Source organism: Octodon degus, unplaced genomic scaffold, assembly GCF_000260255.1.
Source record: "Octodon degus isolate 3935 unplaced genomic scaffold, OctDeg1.0 scaffold00066, whole genome shotgun sequence".
In the NCBI taxonomy this organism is placed as follows: domain Eukaryota; kingdom Metazoa; phylum Chordata; class Mammalia; order Rodentia; family Octodontidae; genus Octodon; species Octodon degus.
The window spans coordinates 5,735,907-5,745,853 of NW_004524642.1; positions in this window are offsets into that span (position 1 = coordinate 5,735,907).

A 9,947-nucleotide genomic window follows, 5' to 3' on the forward strand; every position below is an offset into this window, starting at 1 on the left:
AGTACACGTGCAAATTTTAAACAATGGAAATTTGTATTTGTTGTATTTGTTGCTTGATGCCTGTCTGCTAATACGTGAGTTTTAATGTAGCAGGTGCTTTTTAATGCCTGTAAACATTATTGTTTGACAAAGTGCTCCTGCACTATATTAGCGGAACTGCTTTTTATGTACACATTACAGTTGTCAGAGACTGGGCATCAGTTGATAATTACTAATTTTCATCTGATACTTTTGTCTTGTTAGGAAAATAAGATTTTGATTTCTATAAGGTCAAGTTGGTCTTGGTGCAGCAGTGTATCATCCTATTAATCATAATGCTGCTCAACCGCCTTAATAATCAGTTTTATTCCCCTAACCTCGCACAACTGCATTTTCATCTCATTAACTTTCTCCCCTTTATTACTAAAAATATTTACTCTGGCTATTATCGTAATCTGATTTACCAATTTATATGCTTTGCATTATGCTTATTTTTATACACATGTTGGCCTCTCAAATAAACTTAAACTCTTGCAGGTCAGATTTTGTGTGATAGCTTTTTATAGTTGCTAGTATAATATCTTCCACTTAGAGGACACTAAATACAGAATGGTTGCTTTGATCATAAACCTCAGTAATTTCTGCAAATTTTCCTGGACTTTTCTAATTAGTGAGAAAGAATATTATGTGTTACATTGCTCTCCCTGAGTATCTTAAGACATCTTTGCAATAGATAAGCTGTGTTTTGTTTTATTAATAAGATTAATTAAAACAAAGAAAAATTGTAAAATTAAGCACGCAGATTGAGAAGTCCCGGTTACTCCTACACATCTAACCCATATATAAAATGTGAACAAAGAACTTCACAATTCTAAATATTAGGTTCATTGAAATCCTTAAACCTTACTAAATGTTTCCTTGTTAATTATCTATGGGAGGAATTTTTACTTTTATTTGAAAAAGCCAGTGTCTAGTACAGTGCTTGCTCTGTGGCTGGCTACTATTTTCAACTTCTAACACTCATGAACTGTGCTGCTGTCTTGAGCTGTTTATCTGCTCTTTTACAGTGTGTAAGTTTTCAAAAGTAGACTTTTGCTAATTGATTGATATGAGTGACTCAAAAATAAATAACAAGGGGCCGGGGAGATGGCTCAGTAGAATAAGCACTTCCCTGGCAAGTACAAGGGCCTGAGTTCAATCCCTGGTTCCACGAAAAAAAAAAATTAATAACATTCAGTGTAACTTCCCCTCTTTCCTGCAAGTGATCTCCCTTTCCCTGACTTGATACTTTCATTTGTCATGGGTACTATAGTTATTTTCTCCAGTGCGTGGCAATGGCGATCAAAACCTCAAGACTGGTAAGAGTTCTGCTCTCAACTCCATCTTCTGATGAGCTGCGTGCTCAGTGTGCGACTTCTTCACAGGTTATTGCAAGGCTCTATAACAAAATACCCCACCCATGATTTCTTTGAGACAAAACAACTGTTGAAAAATCCTAAGTCAAAGTGCTTCCATTTTAGTATCTTTGCTTAGTCTTGCTAGAATCTCTAGTGCTTTTGTTCAAAAAGTTAATTATCTTTACATTAGTTTTATTTTTATTTTTTTTAATTTTTATTTATTTGTGTGTGTGTGTGTGTGTGTGTGTGTGTGTGTGGCCAGCTCAGCCCACCAGGGGGCGAGGCTGGCTGCCATGTGGTGCTGGGGGATTGAACCATGGTCCCTGTGTTTTGCTTAGCTTGTTCTAAGTAGGTGCTTTAGACCACTGAGCCATCTCACCAGCCCCCTTTACATTAGTTTTAAATTCAAATATTATATGGCTTCCCGGGTACCACCAAGGGAGACAAATCTACAGCGAGGGGAATGTGCAGTGGAAGTACGTTGGGGAGCTCCTGATCCTGTTACAAGAACTATTGACAGCTCCATCTATTACTTTCATTTTGACTAAACATTCTTTTTATGTGATTTCTTTCATCTTCTTCTACTCTAACCATGCTAGAGAAGCCCAGAGGCACCTTCAATATTGCTATTTCACTTCATTTCTTTTCAAATGTCCTATTTCATTTATTTCATTTCACTTAAGTTCTTTCATAAGACACCAAGACACAGTCACAATTCAGTCAAGTTCTTTACCCCTTTATAAAAAGAACCACCTTCTTCCAATAATACAGTCCCCATTTCAGTCTAGGACTCCATCACAGTGACCTTTACCATTCATATTTCTACCAGAATTCTGTTCACAACCACTTAGATATTTCTCTAAAATTGAGGCTTTCCCTCCAGTTCCGTTCTTCCTGTGAGCTCTTTTCAGAGTTTTGCTTTTCATTCATGACAAGTTTACAGCTCTTCAAGCCTACACTCACTTCCCAGTTGCAGAGTGCATCCACACTTCCAGCTGTTCTAACAGGAAACCTATCTCTGTGTGCTGACTTCCTCACAGGTTATTGCAAGGCTCTATAACAAAATACCCCACCCGTGATTTCTTTGAGACAAGACAACTGTTGAAAAATCCAAAGTCAAAGTGCTTCAGTTCTAGTACCTTAGAAGAGCTAATTTTGTGACTCATGGTGAACATGTTTTTGACGTATCCTAACTTGGTGGAAGGAACAAACATGGTGTATAGGGCATTACAAAATAGGGGTAATAATCGTATCAAGGACCGGACTACCCTTCTGAAGGTCCCATCTCCCGATAGTATTATGGAGGTCACAAGCTTAACATGAGTTATAGAGTAACACATATATTTACACATGAATATAAATTAATTAATTTACCTCAACGTTGATCCTGCTGGTTTGTATGGGCTCTTTCACTTTACTTCCCATCACTTTATGCTAGGTATGTTGTGTCAAAGGTGCATAAGTCAGCGTAGAGGAGAAAATATATTATCAAATACCATTTTACTAATGTAAGGTTTTCATTTGCTATACATAAAAATCAAATAAAATTGTTAACATATCATTTCAGAACCAAAAAAAAAATCCTTTGAAAAGAAACAAAGGTTTCAACTGAAGGCAGCAGGAGAGTCAGAACTGTTACATTAGTTGACTTTCTGGTACTAACAAGCTGGCGTTCCATCATAGTCGTACTTCAGCACTAGACTACTAGTTCCTGGGATTTATGCTCTTTTATGCGAAGATTTCGTCTTGCTACTCAGTGCACAAGCTAGAACTTGTCCGTGTTTATTGCCTTGTATCTTGCTGTCCACTCCAACCCCACGCATTTGCTGTTCACCATTCTTTATTCTTTGCATTCCCTACCACCTGTTAGTGATAAATACCAAGGTGACACTGTGCATGTATTTTACAATAAAGACTTCTAACATGTCACATTAAAAATAATTGACAAAGCCTTCATGGAATTCCAGTAAGGACTCTGTAATTACTATAGTTTGGGGAAGTATCACTCAAATTCCCATCTGTTCAAGGTTTGATCTCCATCCGGGACAGGACTGGAAGGTGGTAGAAAGTTTACCAAGTGGGGTTGAGTGAGAGGGCGTTAGGGAGGTCTTTGAACAGGATGTAGGGAGTGAGCCTTGTTTCTCTCTCTCTCTCTCTCTCTCTCTCTCTTTCGTTTCTTAGTCACAAGGTAAAGCAGTGAAGAGGTTTACTTCACCATGTGACTCTCCAGCGTGGCACCTCACCACTGGCTCCCAAAGGACAGCTCCAACTGAACACACAGCAATGTCCAAAACTATGAATTGAAGTGCACCTTTCTCCTTATAAGTTGATCATTTTAGGTAGTTTTTATAGTTTCAAAAAGCTGACACCATAGCATGTTTACTAATACTGAAATTCATAAACCCTTTTCCCTGAAACAGGAAGAGTCTTAAAATAATATGTATTGATTGACTTTTGAAAGGAGAAAATGCCATTTTTATACCTACATTATACATGTATCACTAAAATTTAAACTTTAACTGAGTATAATATTATATGATTGACTTTGTTTAAAAGTAATTTTAAAAATTCCATTGGAGTTTATAAAAATAGCATATCTCTGAAAAACTTACTGAAATTTGGGGGATTAATTGACCAATACAGGCTTTCCGCTGAATAGCTAAGTAAAAATCTCAGATTTATAGATTTTATTATTCATTCAGTATTTCTAAGGTTTTTCATTTCTGCTGTGTGAGTGCCTCTTTATCTGATGACATCTCATCAACATACAATATTGTGTTTTCCAATCTCATATCCGCCTACAGGCTAATTTTATTTAAGTTTTACCTGCAACCCTGAAGGTAGAGGCTGATGACAGATTATTATATACATTTTATTTCTGTGCCCTTTCTTTCTTAGCTAAGACATTAACTATATTATAAGAGGTTTAAGACATCAGAAACTCCTTCCACAACAAATTCGGTGATGCTTTCATCCAGTGGCACAGAAATATGATTCACTCCTGACTATTGTCTTCCACTGAATTCAAGTTCAAAATTCAGCCACAGATTTTATCTCTCCAACATAATAGGCTACAGCAACGTTAGAGAAATTTCTCCATGTTAGCTCAAAATAATTTTACTTCAGAAAGCATTTCAGAGAAAGTGCCAGCCAAGCAACATTGACCAAATTCTTACGAAAGAGTCAGAAGTTATTAGTTCACTTCTTAATAATTGAATATAGAATCCATCTTCCCAGTCCCACTTATTTCTGTTAGAGAAGCACATTCTGTGATACACGGTGTGTCTTCCTTTCTTGGGAAGCTCCAACGATTCAGCGCTCACTTATCAGCCCCAGCCTGCCTCTCCACAGTAGGGGACCTCAGCAACACTCTATTTTCTGTGCCTATGCAAAAGTGATGAATCTAGGAAAGGATACCCAATGGCAGGGGCCTCCGAGATTATCTTCTCAGATAAGGTGTTGAACACCCGAGAAGCAATCAGTGTTTGCAGATGGAGGGACTGAGTTCCAGAAAAAGAGGAAGCAATGATGTGGGAGGAGGACAGGGAGCAGGGTGAAGGGCCAGACGCACAGTCTACCAGGCACCAAGAGAAGCAGGGTAAGACGCACCACAGCTTGAATCCAGCACGCAGGGAACTGCAGAAGAGCCGGCACTGCGAGTCAAGGAGCGGGAAATGGGGAGAGGAGCCAATCTGCTAACTTCAAGTATACTTTTAAAGAACGGTACATTTTCAATTTAAGGATGTATTAAAGTCCCTTTACGTCAGCCACTCATTCACTGTGCTTTAATAATCCTCATAGTATAAAAAATTATTCCAAAGACTGTATTTGATGGTAAAATCTTATTTCAAAATAGAACACTAAAATATATATAAACTCACATTTTAGTAGATTTTATAATTGTTACACTTCACTTTATTTTTTGTGGGCTCTTCATCTGAGTGAAATACTTTTTTCTCTGAGATTAAATGAGAAATTTTGTAAGTGTCCCATTTTATATTTCCTGTGCTTTACCCCAGCTCCTTAGTTGCTCATTATTCCTTAGTTTTTCTCCTTGTCTTTTTGTTGCTTTAATTTATTTTAAAGAGAGCATCATTCTTTATTTGATGTGGTGAAGCAAGCCTTTATTTCTGAAGGTAACGTAGCTGGAGTATTAGAAGTTTGCTGAATTTATTTATGGTAGTTTTCCACTGACCATAACTGCAGGTCATAATATTAAGAGCTAATACTAGAAGATACTCTGAGACCTCCAGGATTACTGCTATTCCTTTCCTTCAACTGTGGTATAGTAGTCCAGTTTCCTCTTGGTATCAGGATTCACAGCCAGTACTGTACTTTTTGTTTCTTAATTCAGATGCAACTAGAATCCAAAGTGGCTGGGTAGCAGTTTTAACTTCCAGTTGAATATTGTTGAATTATTATTTTATTATATCTCCTTGTAGAACTATTTCTTTATCTGACAGTAAGAACCTAAAGATTAAGAACTCTGTCCAAGCACAGCGCAAAGTAGGTGGAACAAGAAGCAAAAACTTTTGCCAAGTAGGCCACTGAACACATGAACAAGTAGCATTGTTGTAATTTCTTTTCTTGGTTTTCATTTTTGGTACTGGGGATTGAACTCAGGACCCTGTGCTTGCTAGGCAGGTGCTAATGCCACTGAGGTATCTCCCCTCTACTTCCTATCCATTGATTCTTGGACTCATGAATCATTGTTATGGGGGAAATAACACAATTTAGTTAGTATTGACGCAGAGCACTCACAGCCTTCTAGAGAACATTGCCTCAGCCCTGTAAGGCGTTGCCACCAAGCTGGAACAGTGACCAACTTACCCAAGGTCCACTTCCCTGTCATATCCATCAAGCTGCTTTGCAATAGGGTAGAAAGGTAGGACCAGTGAATTCCGGTGGAATCAGTTCAATATTATATTTCTTTCCTGTAAAGTGAGTTCCTTTAACAAAATAGTGCTGTGTAGCCTAACATATTCACGGTTAATACATTCTCTAAAAAGTAGATGCTAGTCCTGACCGCAGTTTTGAGCACAATACAAGCAAATACACACAAGGAGTAAACATGGCAATGAAAATAGCATCCCCTCCATGAGGGAAGCACTTCAGAACAGCCCACAAGCTACCAGACAGCTGGCATATCACTGTGGGAAATGGCTTATACCAGGGAGAGAACAATTGTATCTGCTGCTTCTGAGAGACCGGGGGCTCAAGGATGGCTGCAAGAGGATCGCTTTTGGCAAGTGGAAATCCTCATAGCAGAGATCATGGAGAAACGCATCCCTTCCATGAGGGTGTCTTTCTGCATGAGCCCATTTAGTGAGGACAGATAGGCACCAAAGGATTATCTATTACTAAAATCCTTCTCCAGTGAGTTCTTTCATAAGCATTCACATGAAAAAGAAATGTTAGTTTGTTGTTTCAACCATTCAGATTTATTTATGTACCTCTTCTCAATTTTCTCATTATAGATTATCTACTCCTGCTTCTTATAGGTCCCTGATCACCCTGACAAAGCGTCAGATGAATACCTCTATAATGATGTTTTGCCATTCAAAGTGAATAAAAGTGTGGTGCTCAGTGCTTTGTCCAATTAATATTTTACTTTGTCACTGGAATTCAGAGATGTCCTAGAAGGGGTAATAGTGCTATGGTTGTCAACCTGTGTTGGTGCCTGAACAGTGACAGTGAATGAGCGTTTATAAAACAGGCTAAGTTTTCACTTATTTTGCTGCTTGATCCAAGGGAGCCCCTCATTAGGCCACAGGTATGTTGTGATAAAGGAAGGGGCATGTGTAAGGAGCAGAGGCTGTGGACACTGAGGTCACTTCATGTAACTTCCTCTTACTTTCTATGAGTTGAACAAGACCTTTACTTCAAGGGATTGAGCAGTCTTCTAATACTCTTAAGGAACCATTTAGTGTATTTTTTCTCTACTTTTAGAAAATTATGATCAGTGAATCAATATCATTGCTATGGATGAGTCATGGTAAAAATATATTTTAACCTTACTGTCTGTTGTGGTAACTACAACATCCTCGCTTTAGGCAGTAAAGTGCCATGCCTGACCGCTGCCACACATGGACCCAAATCCCCCCTTTGCATTTAGATTTTTCCTACTGAATAGATTCAGCAATCACTTTAAAGTCTGATCCACAAAGAAGAGCAATCACTGAATTCTTCAAGAAGGTGAGGCTTTAGTATCCAATTTCTCTGATATATATCTACCTATATCTATCTATATATCTATATATAGCTATGTATAATATGAAGCTATATTTTGTGGACCTTCTTAATGTAAGTGGAGCCGAAGGGAAAATCCCTCTAACATTCTAATCTTCTTAAGACTTATGAACTGTATTCTCTTCTTTAAACCAAGTATTTTCAGATTTTGCTCATAGGGTGGTATTTTGTTTAGTGTATAAACAAGACAAACATGAGAGCCACTTGCAAGTCCATGAGCAGCAGTATCAAATATCCCCTATCAGCTTACTATTACATTAGTAAATGCAGCCCAATAGACTTGTAGACTCCTTCCAATATTATATCACACACAAAGCATTCATTTCCACATCTTCCAGGTTTCCACTTGTGTAAGCTGGAAAATTCAAGGATTTTCTTGCAAGAAGCGTGTGCCTCTTCATGGACCCATGTCATTTCATGCTTCTCCTGTAGAGCTGGCTGAAATGTACATCTGCAAACAGGTCTGTAAACAAAGGGGTCATGGTAAGGGAGTTTCTAGCTTACAAGGGGGTGCTCGTGGGGGCAACAAGGAAGCCAATTTCACTGGGGAGTTTGCTGCTAGTGTCCAAGAGTGGACATCACAATCTAGGGGCTCAAGATCACTAGATTCATCAAAACAAAGCATTTCCACATGCTGCCTGTCCACTATAAAGAGTTTCATTCACTTCCAATGCCTCACTTTTAACAAGAAACACACCATGAGATTGAGCTCTGTCTGTCCCGTTATTCCGCCAGTCACAGGGCGAGAGCCTTTGAATTTCTGCACTCTCAGTTCTGCCACTACAGGAGATAAAGGTCTACTCTGGAGCACACACAGAAGGTGTCAGTTCATGTATGCATTCTTGAGCTGGAAGCTAGAAGCCCTGCCTCCTTCCTCTGTCCTTGTATCGCTTTGCGCAGTGTCAGTAAGCACCCTCAGCCAACTTCACTGCTTTGCCCTGAGTCAGAGCCAGTTCAGTCGATGCTCAGTATTCTCTAAAAGATCTCATCATTCTTATAATTCCCAAGGTGTGCAAAACTATTACATATGCCATCACTCAGAGATTGTCTTCTTATGAGAAATTGGGAGCATATTACGCATATCATGTTATCAGCCATGTTATAGAAAACTAGTACTCTCTTTTATACCGGACACATGCTATCAGTGTCTTTAAATCAAATCAGGTTAGAAAACGAGCTAGATAGAACCAGAAACCTATCTAGAAAATATATTACCACCCTTCTATTTCATTTGTTAGCATGAGCAAAGAAATTACCAATTGTGTCATTTAGTAGTATGTAAATATATATTATAGAATATGTATTATGTGTGTGAAATACTGAGCATTCCCAAATAATGATGATTTTATTTTGATTATTTTCACAAATGCAAAAGTGACATACATTTAATAAAATCTGTATTTAAAAGAGTCCACTTTAAACTTTTGGATTACTAAAAACTCATTAGTTATTAGTAATAACTGGTAAAATATTTCCTCATGATACTGGTATGATAGTGATCTACAGCTCCCAATAATCCAAATTTTATATATTAAAATACATGAACATTTAAATTCTATACTTAACAATATGCTATATATTTTAATGTATTATATAAAACATGTGATACATATTTCATAAAAATATGAATAATTGATTCAAGTAATTATAAGTGATAGAAAACCTCCCATGATTTCTGATCTATAAGCTAGATACATAGGAAATTTGGCGATTTAGTTGATAGAACAAAAATTCTCATATGTCTTATATTTAAGGACAAACATCAGAGGTTGGACAATGGAAAAAATAGGGAAGTTGTGCAGTTAGCAGTAATAGCCAAAACCCCCAAAAAGACAATTTCACATTTTTTTAATGGTCTCACTACACGGATTGGACTCCTGATGATCCTCCTGTTTTCAGCCTCCCAAGTGCGGGTAGTGTGCGCCACCATGTGCAGTCTCAATCACTGTCTCAGCATGCTCTGGGGGCAAGGCTGGCACGGCACACCAGAGATTGAACCTCGGTCCCTGAGCCGGCCTAAGCAGGTGCTTTAATCTGCTGAGCTGTCTGGCAGGCCCCACAATTTCACATTCTTGAACATACATTAGAGCACTGACTAAAGCTCCTGGCCAACCTTCTAAGAAGCAATGTCTCCTATCTCTGGACTACTTGCTGGAATGAATTCACAGCAACAAGTACTTCTCCTTCTGGGCTGCTCTCCTATCCCACAAATGTCTCTATTTTGTGTTGCCCTGTACTTTGATCTATAGCCAGAGTAAGGTCAAGGTAAATAATTTATACTCTTCCTCTCAAGTTTTCATGATAAAAATTCTCTAGACTCAG